General features: G+C 47.0%; 1 protein-coding gene across 3 annotated transcripts in view; it reads left to right on the forward strand.

The window, feature by feature from the left end:
• pak5 (p21 protein (Cdc42/Rac)-activated kinase 5) overlaps window positions 1-16,875 on the forward strand; it is a 134,711-nt gene that overhangs the window by 91,348 nt on the left and 26,488 nt on the right. The gene's annotated exons all lie outside the window — the stretch shown is intronic.

Genomic DNA, 16,875 nt, shown 5'->3' on the forward strand with positions numbered 1-16,875 from the left:
CATGTATAAAAAAGAATTGGGTCAAAAACGGTCCGGACCGTTTTCGGCACTTCTCGTTTGGACCCTCAAAAACGGTCCGGACCGTTTTTGGCATCAATGTGTTAACAGTGTCATACAGTGTATGACACTGTTAACATCAAAAGGCAGGTGCAGAAGTCCACTAATAATGCCTAAATGAAGTTCGGTTCGGCTCTGTCCAGACTAAAATATGATATCATTCAGAGGTTCGGGGGTAAACGTAATGTTTTGAGTGACATCGATAAAAATATGAACAATGTCAATTCGGTCATGCGTTAACACGTCAATAACATACAGTAGCACTAGTTTTAATGCATGCTCGTCTGGTCCTGTCCTTCACTGGATATATCACACTCTTATAGTCTGTGTATGCTTGTGGCTCAAGGACACCAAAGGTCAATTTTTAGTGCAGTTCTTTAACCCGTTTTTTTCTCATCTGTTGCTGGTGATGAAAAGACAATATAAGACCAGTGATTTACCAGTACTGAGGTCACTGGCAAACCTGGATAACCAGTAGAGAGAAGATCTCCAATTCCCCCACACTCTGTCATCCACTACTGTACTGTCTCTGTCTCTCTGGGACTCTCTGTTGGTTTCTCTCTTTCTCTGTCTGTCTGTCTGTCTCACTCCTCTCTTTCCTTCACCTCCATCTTTCTTCTATGTTTCTTACTATTTTGCTCTCTCTCTCTCTCTCTCTCTCTCTCTCTCTCTCTCTCTCTCTCTCTCTCTCTCTCTCTCTCGCTCTCTTTCCCTCTCTCTCTCTCTCTCTCTCTTTCCCTCTCTCTCTCTCCACCCTTGCTCTCATCATTCTCTGGCTGTCTGGCCGGCCTGCCCAGTAGATAGATGGTGTCAGCTTGCTAATCTAGTCTCCCCCGGTGGAGGCAGGCTCTAGCTCATCCAACATTACCCCGGTACGGCTGTCCCTCTCTCTGAGCACTGATCAATTAACGCTACAACACACTGACCATGAAGAAGATAGCCCTGAGAGAGAGAGAGAGGGCGAGAGACACAGACACAAAGAACTAGAGAGACGGAGAGAGAGAGAGAGAGAGAGAGAGAGAGAAAGAGGCACCGAGAAAATGAGACAAGATAGGGCGATGAGAGAGAAGATATATGGGTGGAATAGAGAGAGAAAGAAGGGGGGCGGTTAAGAAGACAAGAGAGAGAGAGAGAGAGAGAGAGAGAGAGAGAGAGAAGAGAGAGGAGAGAGAGAGAGAGAGAGGAGAGAGAGAGAGAGAAGAGAGAGAGAGAGAGAGAGAGAGAGAGAGAGAGAGAGAGAGATGAGAGAGGAGAGAGAGAGAGAGAGAGAGAGAGAGAGAGAGAGAGAGAGGAGAGAGAGAGAGAGAGAGAGAGAGGAGAGAGAGAGAGAGAGAGAGGTCCCATAGAGCAGAAAAATATATACATGTCACACATACATACATACAGTACATAGCCTATCGTACAAGGACAATAATTTGTGGAGATATACTGTAATAGGAAGTTGGCAGTCCGTATACTGTATGATATTGTTTGATCTAATCTAATTTGATCTCTTCGTCGAATCCTATAGATGGGTTCCTGTTTGTAAACATGAGAGGATGATGCGCGCGCAGTGGCGGAGATGAGCCTGTAGAGGGCGCTATTACCCTAAAAAATATCCTATACCCTATTACCCATAAAATAAATGGTCTTCACCAGGTTTAATGAAAGTAGATTAGAATGATGCAGTTTGTAATATCTTCTTTACTCAATAAAAATGATTTGTCGGAAGTTGGATCTGTTTGTATATAATAGCAGCATTATGCCTATTATGCCTATAATAGCAGCATTATGCCTATCTAATCCCGAAAATAACAATAGAGTGAATGGCGCTTCCGGTTCGTTCTCCCCCGCGCATGCGCAGATTGCGGACTCTGCTCTTTGATGACGGTCGCGCGGAAACCCATCTATACTCATAATCGCGAAAATATAGAATACACACATATATGTGTATGTTTTGTATAGTTTGAAACATAGTTGTATGTATGTACAGTATGTATGTATGTATGTATGTATGTATGTATGTATGTTGTATTAGGGGTGTGCCGATATATCGTCCCGCGATATATCGCGATACGTTTCGTGACGATATGTATCGTTTTGAAGAAAAAAAAATATTGTTTTAATTTTTTTTTTTTTTTTTTTTTACATAATAATAATCAGGCATGCAAACAGCCCCGAGGTGAAAAGGGTGACAACATGTTTTTTTTTCGGGTCAGGTGTCACACTATTGCCCTATTTGGATTCAAAACAGCTATTGTAGCTGAAAAGCTACAAGTTCGCACATCTGAATAATGCAAAAACAGAATTATTTGTTTGCATTTGCTTTTTTTCTCCCCCATATATTTTTCATAATAAAAAAAGTGCGTATCGTATCGAAGTTGTGAGCCAAATATCGTATCGTATCGTTTGGTGAAATTCGGCACACCCCTAGTATGTATGTATGTATGTATGTATGTATGTATGTATGTATGTATGTATGTATGTATGTATGTATGCATGTACAGTATGATCTCCCTTTGTGCGTGCAAAGCTCATATACGTATATGAGTGTAATACGTGTATTGGTACTTGGAAAGCACTCTGCGGCGTTCACAGCCCTATCACATGCCTGTGACATGTATGCTTCAGTGGAGCAGTACCGGCAGCTACTGGAGCCTGGAGGTCACAGAGAAACCATACCATACAGTCAATGAAAATCAGCCACAAACAAAGCTCTCCATTCATCAATGCCTTTAACCAATTGAACCCCATATGGTTGAGCGGAGTCCCTCAGGGCTATACGCTAGTGTCTTTTCTGTTTTCGCCCCGCATTAAATATCTTCGCTGGAAAATAGCCGATGTAGATCGGCTATTTTCTGCGAAAGTTTTCCCTCAGAATATGGATCCTGGGGTTTAATGGTTAACTTCAACTTCAAATGTATTGTCACAGGCGCAGTTTTCAAGAAAGGGGAAAACAATAGAGATATATAGAAAGAAAGAAGGAAACGGGTCAGCTATGCAGTTAAAATAGCAGCAGATATAGTAATGTGTATATACATTAAGGTGGATGGTTTTAAATGCTTTAGACTGTGACATTAAAGGAAAACATTGCCAATTCTCTACATAAATCCCATTCTTCTTTGTGAACAATGCCTCACATGCCTCCTCAAATCAGAACAATGGGATTAAGGTGGAAGAATCGTCTTTAAGTTCGTGCAGTACAGTAGGCTACCGTTGGAGCCTATGACCAGAGTTTGTGTTCCACTTAAATTTGATAATCCATCCTTGTTACATGTCCCATATCACTGTTCTCCTTTTACTCTTGATATACAGCAGCCTTAGGATCTCAAACTAGCCAAAATACACAATACACTCTTCATTAGGAATCTGGGCTTGGTGCGAAATGGATAGTGAACCACTCCATTACCACATATATGACAGAATATGTACATAAAAATATAAGAGAGAACAAAGGCTCAGCCAGCCAGTCAATTCAATATAACCCTACTGACTGTATGAAAGGTCCCTTTTACTTTCCTTAATGGCATATTTTCAAAGCTTTCCTATCGCGGTGTGTCATTACAGGACCATAATACAGTAGTATGTACTGCCGTCACACCGGTCCACTCTCCCTCCTCCTTCACACACGGCCAGCTGTAGTCGGGAACAGTGGCGAGGCGAGCGGGGCTTGCTGATGCAGATCCCAGGGTGCCTTGATGAAAAACCATTTAACCTGCACGCCTCAGTAAATAGCTACTCAGGAGAAATGTACCCCCCACACACACACACACACACACACACACACACACACACACACACACACACACACGCACGCAAGCACACGCACACACACATGCATACGCTCACTTCCAGCAACAGTTATGGAGAATGCAAGACCAGCAGGATTGGAGGTGCACACTAGGGGGTCATTTTTCTCACAAAATGAGTCTCATTCTGCAGGAGTTTGTTCTTGAGCAAAGGATGATTTCTACCATTGAAAAGTAAAGGAAATGTACAGTACATGCAGAGAGGAAGGCCCAATAGGGAAGGGAAAGCAAGGATATAATATATAAGGAGAGGACAGACGATTTACCCAATAGCATGCGCCGTAGTAGACGCACTGAGAGGAAAACTGGAGACGGAAGTTTGATTGAATGCATTGAAGTCAATCAGAGCCGGGTGGACAAGCTTCTAAATAAGCAACGTTTTTTTCCCTCAGGAAAATCAAATAAGACATCTCATACATTGTTTGCTGATCTTTAGTTTTTCAATCTGCAATATATTTTTGTTGAGCTATTTAAAGAGCAGAGAGTAAGTTTCAGTCAGGAACTTACTCTGTGCTCTTTAGAGAACTCAGTTAAATGATGTAGTACTGTGCACATCGAAAAACAAGGCAGAAAAAATACTAAGTGTGATATGTCTTCTTTTATTTTCCTGAACCGATTATTAGAATCATTAAAAGATAGTGTGTATTCGCTGCCGAATCTGCCAGCTGGGATTGCCGGACAAAGAAAGTCTCCTCTCCTCATTTCATATCCTTGAGGGAAAAGGGAAAGTGCTAATTGCTAAGAGGAAGTACAATTATCTCCCACTTGTATTTTTTTGATTGATTGATAATTTTATTTTCGTGTCCTTCACACTAAGTGCCCCAACCCTCATGGGTTTATAAGACACCATACGATTACAACATGTTTGTATTCACATAATACATTCCTTTACAGCTCAGAATTATGTTCTGTCTTCTCTCCCAAGCTTGACATATTAAATTTGCCACAACAAATGCTCTTTTCCATCTCGAGTTTTTCATAATCATCTAACGCAAGGAAATCAGCACAAATAGAAGACATTTTACTAATAAATACCTCTCTTATATCATCATATTTAATCATATTTAGGGCAATAAAAAAAGAAAAAAATATATACATATGATAGGAATATTTATTCAACCTTTACCCTTTATCCAAACCTGGATCGCATTGAGGTAGAGCTCCTCACTAACAATGCTAGGGGGTTAAAACAAAATGAGAACTATGTTTCTTTTTTTTCTTTTTTTTTTTTATCCCGCTATTTTGTAACCCTATTTTTTACACCCAGTGCCAATTGTCTATGTAATCCTGGGCACTACCTTCCCTCTGCCAACCTAGGGAGGCCAGGGCCGAGCTCATGCCTCCTTCAATGCATGAGAGCCAACTGACCTTCTTATCACCTGACAGGGGAGAGTTTCCCTGGTTGGACGTAGCGCGTGGAAGGAACACGTTATTCCAACCAGTTCCCTTCCCCTCCATCAGGCGCCCCGGCTGGCCAGGGGGAGGCAGTATAGTGACCAGGATTACTGCATGTTTTTGTGAGGGTACCTACCCTAGGAGACACGGGGAGAACATGCAAACTCCAAACAGAAAGGCCCTTTCGCCAACCCCACCTAGGGTATGGGCACTGATGACGCGGAGAGAACACGCCCCCAGCACCCATAACGTCCCCTGCGGGAATCGAACCCAGGACCTTCTAGCTGTGAGGCGACAGCACTACCGACTGTGCCACCGTGCCCCCTAGAGAGAACTATGTTTCTTGTGTATAATATACTCTGCCCATTTTAGTTTGCAGTTGATGATGTGATAGCGTCAAAAAAGTCATATATACCGGTAGGCCAGAACGATACATCGGTCGGGCTGTAATGTGTGTGTGTGTTGTGTGTGTGTGTGTGTGTGTGTGTGTGTGTGTGTGTGTGTGTGTGTGTGTGTGTGTGTGTGTGTGTGTGTGTGTGTGTGTGTGTGTGTGTGTGTGTGTGTGTGTGTGTGTGTGTGTGTGTGTGTGTGTGTGTGTGTGTGTGTGTGAGTGTGTGTGTGTGTGTTACTTTTCAGGATTAAAATAAAAAAATTGCAAAAGTAGCAAGATCTACAAGCTCAAGGTGTTGTCGTTCAGTCGTTTCCTACAAAAGGAAGTGTGTGAGAAACAGACCACAGCTCAGGAAACAGCACTCCCTAATCTGCATTGCAAGGCTTTATTGGGGTAGGAATAAAAACTAGAGGTTACGAATGTAACCCCGGTTTTAGTAGGTTCGGAGTTTACTACTCACTATGGGATATCAGCGCCCTCAGGCGATGAGACAGAGCAACACACACGCTCCCGGTGCCAATACTGATTGGCTAAGGGTATGTCACGAGTCCGGAAGACCCGGGAGTATAAAGCTCCCTCGTGACGTAGGCTCTTCCTCTTAACATTCTCCTCTCTGCATGCCAAATGCGCACAGAAAGGGGTGTCTGGTGAGTAGTAAACTCCGAACCTACTAAAACCGGGGTTACATTCGTAACCTCTAGTTTTACCACGGTTCTCCGTTTACTACTCACTATGGGATTCATAAACCCCCCTTGAGGTAATGAGCCACACAACCCTGACAACCCCGCACGCCCCTCAGCTCCTAGGTCACGTCCCCCCCGGACGTGACCTAAGACCCCCAGGCCATAGGTCCACGACCTCACGGCCCCTGGGCGCCCCCCCAGCCCACCGGGCTGGGGTGCGGGATAGATAACAAGAGTAGGCCCTGACAGACTCTAGAGTCTGCCCTATTTACTAACAGGCAGACACAGTCCGCCTCATAATAATGAGGAGCAGGGCCCTATCCCCAAGACACAGCCCTGCTGGTCCCAAGGAAACCTAAAGAGGAAGTCGGAAGATATGGAGAAAAGGCCCCAAGCCTACTCCCTATCCTCCACTGACCTGGAGGCAGCAGCCACACCCAGGACAGCGTGCGCCATTGATGACGCCGCCACGTCCAGACTGTAAAAGGCCGCAAAAGTCGACGGCGACGACCAATTTGCAGCCGCACAAATCTCCTGGATCGAAGCTCCCTTGTAGAGAGCCCAGGACGTAGCCATGCCTCTAGTAGAGTGGGCCCTCAGACCCCCCGGGACAGGGACACCACTACACACATAAGCCAGCTTAATGGCATCACGGATCCATCTAGAAAGCGTCGCTTTGGTGACCGCCTTCCTCTGAACCCCCACGCCAAAAGAGACAAAGAGTTGTGTCGATGAGCGACTGGCCGCCGTCCTCTGGCAATAGAGCTTCAAGCTCTCACCGGGCAGAGGCAATGTAACCGCCTGTCCTCCGCCGAAGCGAAGGGAGGCGGATGAAAAGCCACCAATTCAACCGGATCTGGGGCCACCACCCCGGTCTTTGTAACGAACGCCAGGTTTGGTTTAGCAAAACCTTCCTGTCGTTGTTCAGAAAATTCATGCACTCCGGGCTCACCGAGAGCGCATGCAAGTCACTGACCCGTTTAGCCGTGGACAGGGCCACCAAAAGGACCGTTTTTAGACTAATGACCTTCAGGTCCATAGACTCAAAAGGCTCGAACGGGTGACGGCACAGTGCCTCCAGCACCACCGTCAACTCCCAGACTGGGAACAGTGGCCTGTTGACCGGTCTAGCCCTTCTGGCGCCGTTCATAAATCGGCGCACGAAGTTATGCTGACCCACCGTCTTGCCATCGTCGAAACCTAGGTGGCAAGCCGAAATGGCAGCCAAATACACTTTCACCGTCGAGAAGGATAAACCCTGATTTAGCCTTCCCTGCAGAAGTAAGAATGCTACACATCGAGGCCTGGAAAGCCACCACCACTGGTGACTGTTCCAACCCCCATCTGACCTCGTAAGCATTCCTCGTGGACACGGCCCTTGCGCCCTGGATGGTAGCCATCACGTCAGGGGGAAGGCCACACGAGCTCAAATTCACCCTCTCATGGGCCAGACCCATAGGTCTAGGTCCTGAGGGCGTCCCCCCTCCCTGCCGCAGCAAGTCCCTGCCGACAAGGAGGGCCCAAGGCACGTCGTGAAGGAGAGGAGCTTATCTCCTGACCTCTACGTGTCCCATGCTGGGGCCACCAGCAACATCAACAACCCTCGGAGCCTGACCCTCCCCCACATGGGGAGGATCAGCTCTATTGGTGGGAAAGCATAAAGCAGTTCGTTCAGGAGGCTCGGCACCTGGAACGCCTGAATGGACGCGAGACGTGAGTCGCATCACAGCGCCATCTCGCACGCCAATCCGTCCAACACCAGGGAGGCCAAACCTTCCTGCTTGTTGACATAGCACATGGTCGCGGTGTTGTATGTTCTGATTGAGATAGAACAACCCGGAAACCGAGCACCGAACTGTTTGAGAGCGAGGAAAAACCCTGTGAGGCTGGCGTCCGTGGTGATGACCTTCTGTGATATCACAGCGCCTATACTGACCCCCTGGGACAGAAAAGCCACCTGCGACCACGATCCGAGTGTCTCCACGACACCCTGGAAACACCACCACTTGCTGAAAGCCTGAGGTGAGTGGGATCCGAAGAGCCCGCTGCCACCTCTATACAGGTCTCATGTAGAACCTGCCCAAGCGGATTAGGTGAATGACTGAAGCCATGAGACTCACCGCCTGCATGCTTAGTTTGTAAGTGACTTGACGCCCTACGCGAAAAGACCTCACACAAGCTAAGACGCTGTCTAACCTGCCCTTGGACAGCCGCGTTCTGAGCGTGTTCGAGTCCAGCGAGATCCCCCAGAAGGTGGTCCGCTGAGATGGAACCAGAACGCTCTTCTGGACGTTGATTGTGAACATAGCGACGTCAGGTGGGAGAGGGCCACGGCCGTGTGCCGTGCCACCTCCTCCTCTGAGCCAGCAATTAACCAGTCGTCGAAGTTAAGTCGACAGACCGATCCCCTGTCGCCGCAGTGGAGCTATGGCCGCATTGGTACACTGCACGAGCACTCGCAGGCTCAATGACATACCAAAGGGAAAAACCGTGTACTCGTACACTCCCCTTTGTAGCCGAAGTGCAGGAATTCTCTGTGTGGAAGCCAGACTGGAACGTGGAGGCAAGCAACCTAGAGGTTGATGCCCGCCCATCAGTGCCCCTGATGTACCGTTTTGCAACAGCTTTTACGGTCGTCAACCAAGAAATGGATACTTGTTGAGGCCCTTCAGATTCAGAAAGGGCCGTACGCCCCCCCCCCCTTTTTCTCACCAGAAAAAGCTTTGAACAGAAACCCAGTCGGTTCTGATTCGTAGATATTTCTCTGGTAACGCTCATGCTCAAGAGAGAGAGAGAGAACCTTCTCTCTTAGAGTCGTGGCTGCTTTTATCTTCCGCATGAGAGAGACACACTCGTCTGACATAGGAAGTAACACAAGGCATGTGGAAAACACACCAGTTCAACCACAATGTGTTGTTGTTGTTCAGGGGAGCCTGGCCAGTACAACCACAGTGTGTCACTGCCGTACTGAGCTTAACCAGTAAACACAGTGCAACGCTGATGTACTGGGATAAAAACAGATTCGGATTGCAACCCTCCCAAAAGCTGCTCACCGAGCGAGCGAGTCGGGAGGGGGCGCTGCTGTTATCAGTCCCGTGGGCAACGTGCACATTTCCACGGGGACCGATGACGTCGCCACGTGGTCCAGCGGACTCGTACTGTGGCGTCCATTAGAGACCGTTAGTGTCTGCCATGCTGTGAAACAGGCCTGTCAGGCACAAAGGGCTCATAGAGGAGGCCATCGACGCCCAGGGACCCCCTGGGACCCCTAGCGTCGTGACCTCCTGACCGGGGCCGGATTACGTGCTTGTGTATTTTAAGACATTTTTAAAGGAACAAAATAAAGCACAGAGACAGTGTAAAACAACATAAAAAGTTTAACATACTCTTATGAAAACCCTTTATGTGTGTCTCAAAGCACTCAATGAACCTGAGCCTCCATCGTGGTAGTGTAGACAAAGGGCTAACTAGCTTAGTTTGTAAGCTTAGCCTGGTCTAGTCTAGCCTAGCTACAGGTCGCTTTTAGCCTTTAGCTGCTACCTGTAGCTGTTTGGCTAACCAAGAACGAAGGAGAGCTATGCCCACCGCAGCGTTGTTTTAGGGGACTGGCTAAGCGCTGCACCAAAACAACACTGCTCTTTAACTGTGTCGATGTTAGTGAGGCTAGTCAGCCGCTAAGTGAAACAACATCAGCCTGACTCTATGGGCTCATAGAGGAGGCCTTCGACGCCCAGGGACCCCCTGGGACCCCTAGCGTCGTGACCTCCTGGCCGGGGCTGGATAATGTGCTTGTGTATTTTAGTACATTTTTAATGCAACAAAATAAAGCACAAAGACAGTGTAAAACAACATAAACAGTTTAACATACTCTTATGAAAACCCTTTATGTTTAATTGTCTCAAGGCACCCAGTGAACCTGAGCCTCCATCGTGGTAGTGTAGACAAAGGGCTAACTAGCTTAGCCTGGTCTAGTCTAGCCTAGCTACAGGTCGCCTTTAGCCTTTAGCTGCTACCTGTAGTTGTTTGGCTAACCAAGAACGAAGGAGAGCTATGGCCACCACGTGTTGTTTTAGGGGACTGTCTAAGCACTGCACCAAAACAACACTGCTCTTTAACTGTGTCGATGTTAGTGAGGCTAGTCAGCCACTAAGTGAAAACAACAGCATCCTGACTGGAGGCTATGCCAACCTAGCATACCATAGCTAGTAATAGTCACGGCTAACTCACCAAGAGTGAAGAGACGTTGACATCCGTTTCCATGGAAACAGGTGACGTCGACACCTAACCCACGGGGCCCGTGCAAGCGTGGGGGTCACGTGACTGAGTACGGAAGCATTCCACGCTGCTCCCTTGTGTTTACAAAGTCCGTCGCCATCTTGTCTAGGCTTCTTGGCCTGGCTAAAGGAAGCGACGGAGCCACCTCCACCGAAGGAAGCACTCTGTCGCCCTCCAGAGGCTGGCGTGACACGGTGCTTGGCAGGTTGTAAATATTGGGGTGACCTTCGACCCGCGCCGCCATCTTGCAAACCTTCCTTCCCACAGTGGGCCTCTGGTGCCCTCTGCCGGATGGATGGTAGAATTGGAAAATTTTTGGCGTGACCCATGTACACTGGCATATAGAATTAGCAATGGGTTTATTACCTTTGTCTTGTTCATATCATGCACAGTATTCATCCCAGCAGCGTTTGGAAAGTCACCAAGGGACTTTCCAAGCGCTTTGGGCTTATAAGGGGTGGTTATCAACACGGGGACCACCTAGTGATCCCTATGCATCGATGCACCCCGACAGTTGTCGAAAACAGGCAGAGAAGTATCCCATTATTGTCTATCATGCTGTGAAGGCAGGCCTGATAGGCACAATGGGCTTATAGAGGAGGGCATCGACGCCCGGGGACCCCCAGGGACCCCTAGCGTCGTGACCTCCTGACCGGGGCTGGATAGTGTGCTTGTGTATTTTGGGAAATTTTAATGGAACAGAATAAAACACAGAACAGTGGAAACAGCATAAACAGTTCAACATACTCTTATGAAAACCCTTTATGCGTCTCAAAGCACCCGATTGTAGCCTCGTTCTTCGTGGTACAGACGCCGGCTCTGAAGAGGCTAACGAGCTGGTGTTGTCCTAGCAAGCTAAGCTAGAACAGCGCTGCTAACAACCTGTTGCTTAGTGAGGCTAGCCATTCGTTGAAACCAGCCGCCACAGGTTCGAGGATCTCTTCCTCGGTGGCTGCGGGAGGTTCTCCCCGTCCGGGGCTCGTCGTGGACACCTCCTGGGTGTCCTGGTACGACGGGAGCTCCAGGAAATCTTCCCCGTCCTCCGCCATGTCGTCATCGTGAAGACTCCTCGCTGGCAGGGGGGAGGGAGGGCCGCTGCTAGCATGCTGCGGTGGGGACAAGCCCCCATCGCAGCAGCAGCGGCGGGAGGTGGCGTCAGCGTCGTGGACGCTTGACGCTCTAGTCTTGGCATCGGCACCGGTGGGGGTCCCATGAGCCGGGGGGCCGCTCGTGCTGCCCGACTGGGGTCCCCGGTCCGGTGGCGATGGCGGTCTCACCGTTATCTCGTCTAGTCCAGCCGATCAGGGTCCTAGCCCTGACGAGCCGAGCGTCAAGTTGAGAAACGGTTAACCTCGTGCAGTTAGGGCACGCATCTGTCTCACCCGGGTGGGTCCTGGCGCAGAACGCGTGATCGACCCCCAAGCAGTGGAAGAAGACGCGGTGGGGGTCGTCTGCGGCGATGAGGGGGTCGCATTCCGGGACCCCGCAACTCCTCGGTGGTTCCATCTTGGTCCTCGGTCTGGGAAAACAACAGGCTAAAGCCTAGCCAGTAGCGTAGCCTAGTAGCTGCTAGTAATAGCCTAGCCACTGAATGAATGAATGAGCTAGTAGCTGCTAACCGGTGTTAGCAGCTAACCGGCTTTTTCAGCTAACCGGCTTTTCCAGAACAGACCAAGAAATAAGGAAAACTGAGAGGATAGGTAAATAAATAAATACTTAATAATAAGTTCCGGGAGAAAACTTATTTGCAAGGATTTTCCCGTGGGGATATACTCCGTATTCCCGCATTGGGTTAAAGTTGAAAATTTCTTGCTTTGTTGTGTGTGAATTTCTGCGCATTCGCTTGCAGAGTGGAGAAAAGAGGGAGAGCCTACGTCACGAGGGAGCTTTATACTCCCGGGTCTTCCGGACTCGTGACATACCCTTAGCCAATCAGTATTGGCACCGGGAGCGTGTGTGTTGCTCTGTCTCATCGCCTGAGGGCGCTGATATCCCATAGTGAGTAGTAAACGGAGAACCGTGGTAAAACTAACAGTAAAATCCTCAGTGTTCATTTAACTGCAACAGTGTACAAATGGAACCCTTATGGGTCCACTATTCTTCTTGGCTCATGGACCTTGTAAAAAAAAAAAGCCTTCTCTTCTCTTTCTCTCATTCAATCCACTCACACCGCTGAACTAAATCCTTCTTTTTTTCCCCTGCCGTTGTTGTGAGCTGGTTGGGATGTAACAGTAGACAGCATGGGGAATTGGCCACACACACACACACACACACACACACACACACACACACACACACAGCTAAGCGTGCGTGAGCATGGTACAGCAGCAGCTCTGGGTGACAAATTGATGTTGCAGCACTTTCTCTTTCTGCAGCTTTAGCATAAAACTGGCCCTGCGATGTTCCACCGCCGAATTCAATTTCACAGTTGAGTTAGGTTGTTGATTACCCTGCCAAACTCAGATTAATGCACGTTTAACCAACATGGATCAGCAGGCCCTTGGCTGACAGCCAGCAAGCCAGACAGACAGACAGACAGTCGGCCAATCAGCTAGCCATTCCGCTAGCCAGTCAGTTAGCCAGTCAGTTAGCCAATCAGCTAGCTAGCCTGCCAGACAACCAGTCAGTCAGTCAGTCCAGTCCCAATTAGACAGACAGACAGACAGACAGACAGACAGACAAGCTAGTCAGGCATTCATCCAATTAGTCAGTTAGACAGACAGCTAGTCAACCAGCTATGAGATAGCCAACTAGTCAGTCAGGCAGACAGACAGATAGTCATACAGCCAGCGCTAGTCTTACAGTCAGACAGTCATCCAACTAGCCAGTCAGGCAGTGGTATCAGCCAGATGATGGGGTGGGTGGGGGTGGGTACACTGGGTCATCCCTACAGCGCATTACCTCCATCAGTTCCTTTACTTCCTCCTCCCTCTCTTCCCCTCCCTCCTCCCTAAAAGTGATTGATTAAAGCAGTCCCATGCCATGTAATTATACACCATCCCAACACATCAGGAGGACTCCTCCTCCTGGGTGCTGTGTGTGTGTGTGTGTGTGCGTGTGTGTGCGTGTGTGTGTGTGTGTGTGTGTGTGTGTGTGTGTGTGTGTGTGTGTGTGCGTGTTCGGCTTCACGATAGAAAGTGATAGAGGGTGTGATACAGAGTCTGAGTGGAGAGACATACAAGCATATAGAGAGTCAGAGACATATATATATATAGAGAGTAGGGCATTCACAGAATAGTCGAATATTCGAATATCAAACCGACTATTCGACTATCACACCACTATTCGACTATTCGAAAAAAAAAAATTCTATCACACCACTATTCGACTATTCTTTCGAATTTTTTTTTTTTTTTTTTTTGTGGCTTTTCTAGAGCAGACACGCAGCTGTGAGCTCTGGTGTGACGTCAACTCGCATTCCTTGAGTCAAGTCATCAATGCCATTGAAAAAAAATAATAATAATAATAAAGTTTTATTTTATTTTTTTATAATCAAACCGAATAATCGACTATTCGAATACTTTTGGGTCGAATAATTCGAATACCATAAATCACTATTCGTTAATGCCCTAATAGAGAGAGAGATGGAGAGTCAGAGAGAGAGTCATCAGAAATACACATACTGCAGAGAGAGTCAAAAAGAAAGAAGAGAGAAAGACAGAAAGAGAGCTTGCAGATAGGCCGCTGTATTTATTCCGAGTGTTTGTGGGTAGAGCTCTTGTCATGTCCTGTCTATGGGTAGGAGAGTGTTTCCTCTGGGTGGGCAGTGTGTTCCTCTACTGTCACTGCATTAGCCTGTCTTCTGTATCATCATACTGTCCTGTGTTCTCCTCCTCCTCTTCCTCTTTCTGTATCATCATACTGTCCTGTGTTCTCCTCCTTCTCCATCTGTATCATCATACTGTCCTGTGTTCTCCTCCCACGGCAATAATGTCACTACTGCTACAACAACAACTGATTCAGTCAGATAACTCACGAATAGATTGAACCATTATAGACCGATTAGATTGAACCAATATTATAGAATGAGAATACAAGTGTCGAGGTAATATTTTATCTTGGCGTTCAGGCTCTGCTACATTTTTCTCCCTGCTCAGCACAATTTAGTAGACAACCATCATTAACCATTAAGAGCAGGGAGATAGATATATAATAACAACACCCCATGGAAACAGAACAGAACCAATAGCAGAGCCCACTGGTGGTGCTGGGGTGGTGGTGGGAGCAAACGCCGCATGACAACAACCATAACACACAAGCGGAAGGAATGCAAACTTAGGTGAGCTTAAATAACCCGCCCAATTGGACAGCTGATTGCCACGTCAATGAATGACGTATGGGTCTTGCATGACGCTGTATACAGCCACATAGTAATGAGCATGCATGTAACCTCTCGAGTGTATGCTGCCTGAACTAACTTGCAGGCTACGTATCATTCATCATCATTATTCATGAATCAACGCAGCTACAACATTTTTGGAGTAAGACGCAGCAAAAAAAGTATTGTCTAATAATACTTATAACGTATAGTGTGTAGTCACACACACACACACACACACACACACACACACACACACACACACACACACACACACACACACACACACACACACACACACACACACACACACACACACACACACTCTCTGACCCAATTTAAACAAATAGTATAATGCATTCAGAGAGTTACAGGAAAATATGAGTTAATTAAAATGTGTAATACTGGATAATATTCGTAAATTTATAACACCATTTTGTACAACGCTGAGTATTAAACTGTGGCAAGTCAGGGACATCTGTCTCCTCATATCCTTTGCAGTTCATTTCACCGTATACCTTTATCAGTGTGGATTTAATATCACTATAACCTTTCCCACTTTGGCACTTTTCTCAGTTTGATGAATGTAGTCGTAAAAGTCAGAAGAGGTTGAGACCAAGTAAATTGATAGAGAAAATATATCTTTATAAGATGCCGCAGTCTTAAGTTTTTAAGACATTAATATTGTAATTTTATGTAACACACAGTGTGTGAGTGTGCGTGTGTGTGCGGATGTGCGCGTGTGCGTGAAGGTGTGTGTGTGTGTGTGTCTATGTGTGACTGTGAGAGTGCGTTTATAGGTCAGAGCTATGAGTCAGTTGAGTTGAGTCATAAAACGAAGTATTCAATAGATTTCAGCAGTAAGCACTACACTGTCATCATACGGGACTGTGTGTGTGTGGGGGTGGGTGTGTGTGTGTGTGTGTGTGTGTGTGTGTGTGTGTGAATGCACTTTAAAAGAGGTTCATGTCTGTGAACCTTAAAAATTGGTGAGTTAGTTAATATGTACTGCTTTTTTGGTAAAAAGCTTCTATTTATTTATTTAAATCTATTGAGCATACATCTCTTACATTGTTTAGTTATGTATGCTTATTGTTGTACTTTAATATTTGATGTCATATGTGTCATATGTACAGTACAGAGGATCACAATGGTGTGTTTTTTAATCCTATGTGATGCTATTTGACTGTATGTTGGGAAGAGCTTGTGCTCTTTTTATGCGATATCATCCAAATGAAAACAATCAATCAATCAATCAATCAATCAATGCTTACATGCCCTTGCGTATAGGTATGTACATGTGTGTGTGTTCGCTCAGCACCGTGTTTGCCCAAATTGCTTGATAAAGAAAATCACATGGAATTACGATGGTCAAATGCATTACCTTCACAGTCCATTAATAATCCACTATATCCATATATAGGGGTATTACTGTTTTAAATAGGGCTTTATAAGAAGTGGTGTGATGTTGCTGTACAGTATGTTGCGTCCCAGTTCTGGGTTCTCCCAAGGCTGCCTGTATGATGAATGGAGTAGTTTGAGGAGCAGTGTGGAGCGCTAATGATAAAGCATGGTCCCTCTCCGCTGGACTGAACGTCCTCCATTAGAATGTGTCCAGCGCTAGCCCACTGCTGGCATGTACCTGGGGAGTGGAGTGGACATTTTGCTATTCACACATTAGAAGGGTAACAGGGTTATAGAGAAAAAGTAAAGAAAATATGTACGGCGAGTCCCACGGTGGGCGTAACCGGTTGCAACCCCGGAAGCAGTCCCCACAACAAAATGTACGATTCTGTGCCTATCGGTACATAACTCAAACGGCGCTGAGTAGGCTCAAGCGAACGTCGCAACGTTCGGGGACGGCAACTCGTTCGCTTTAGCTCACTCGGTGGTCCCTCAGGTGGCTCCAGTTCGGTTGAGACTGCGCGCCTCCGAAATGGTTTAGTCAATGCGGGGAGATGCGAGGCG

The sequence above is a fragment of the Gymnoscopelus braueri genome, assembly GCF_963280865.1.
Source record: "Gymnoscopelus braueri genome assembly, chromosome: 16".
Classification (NCBI taxonomy): Eukaryota; Metazoa; Chordata; class Actinopteri; order Myctophiformes; family Myctophidae; genus Gymnoscopelus; species Gymnoscopelus braueri.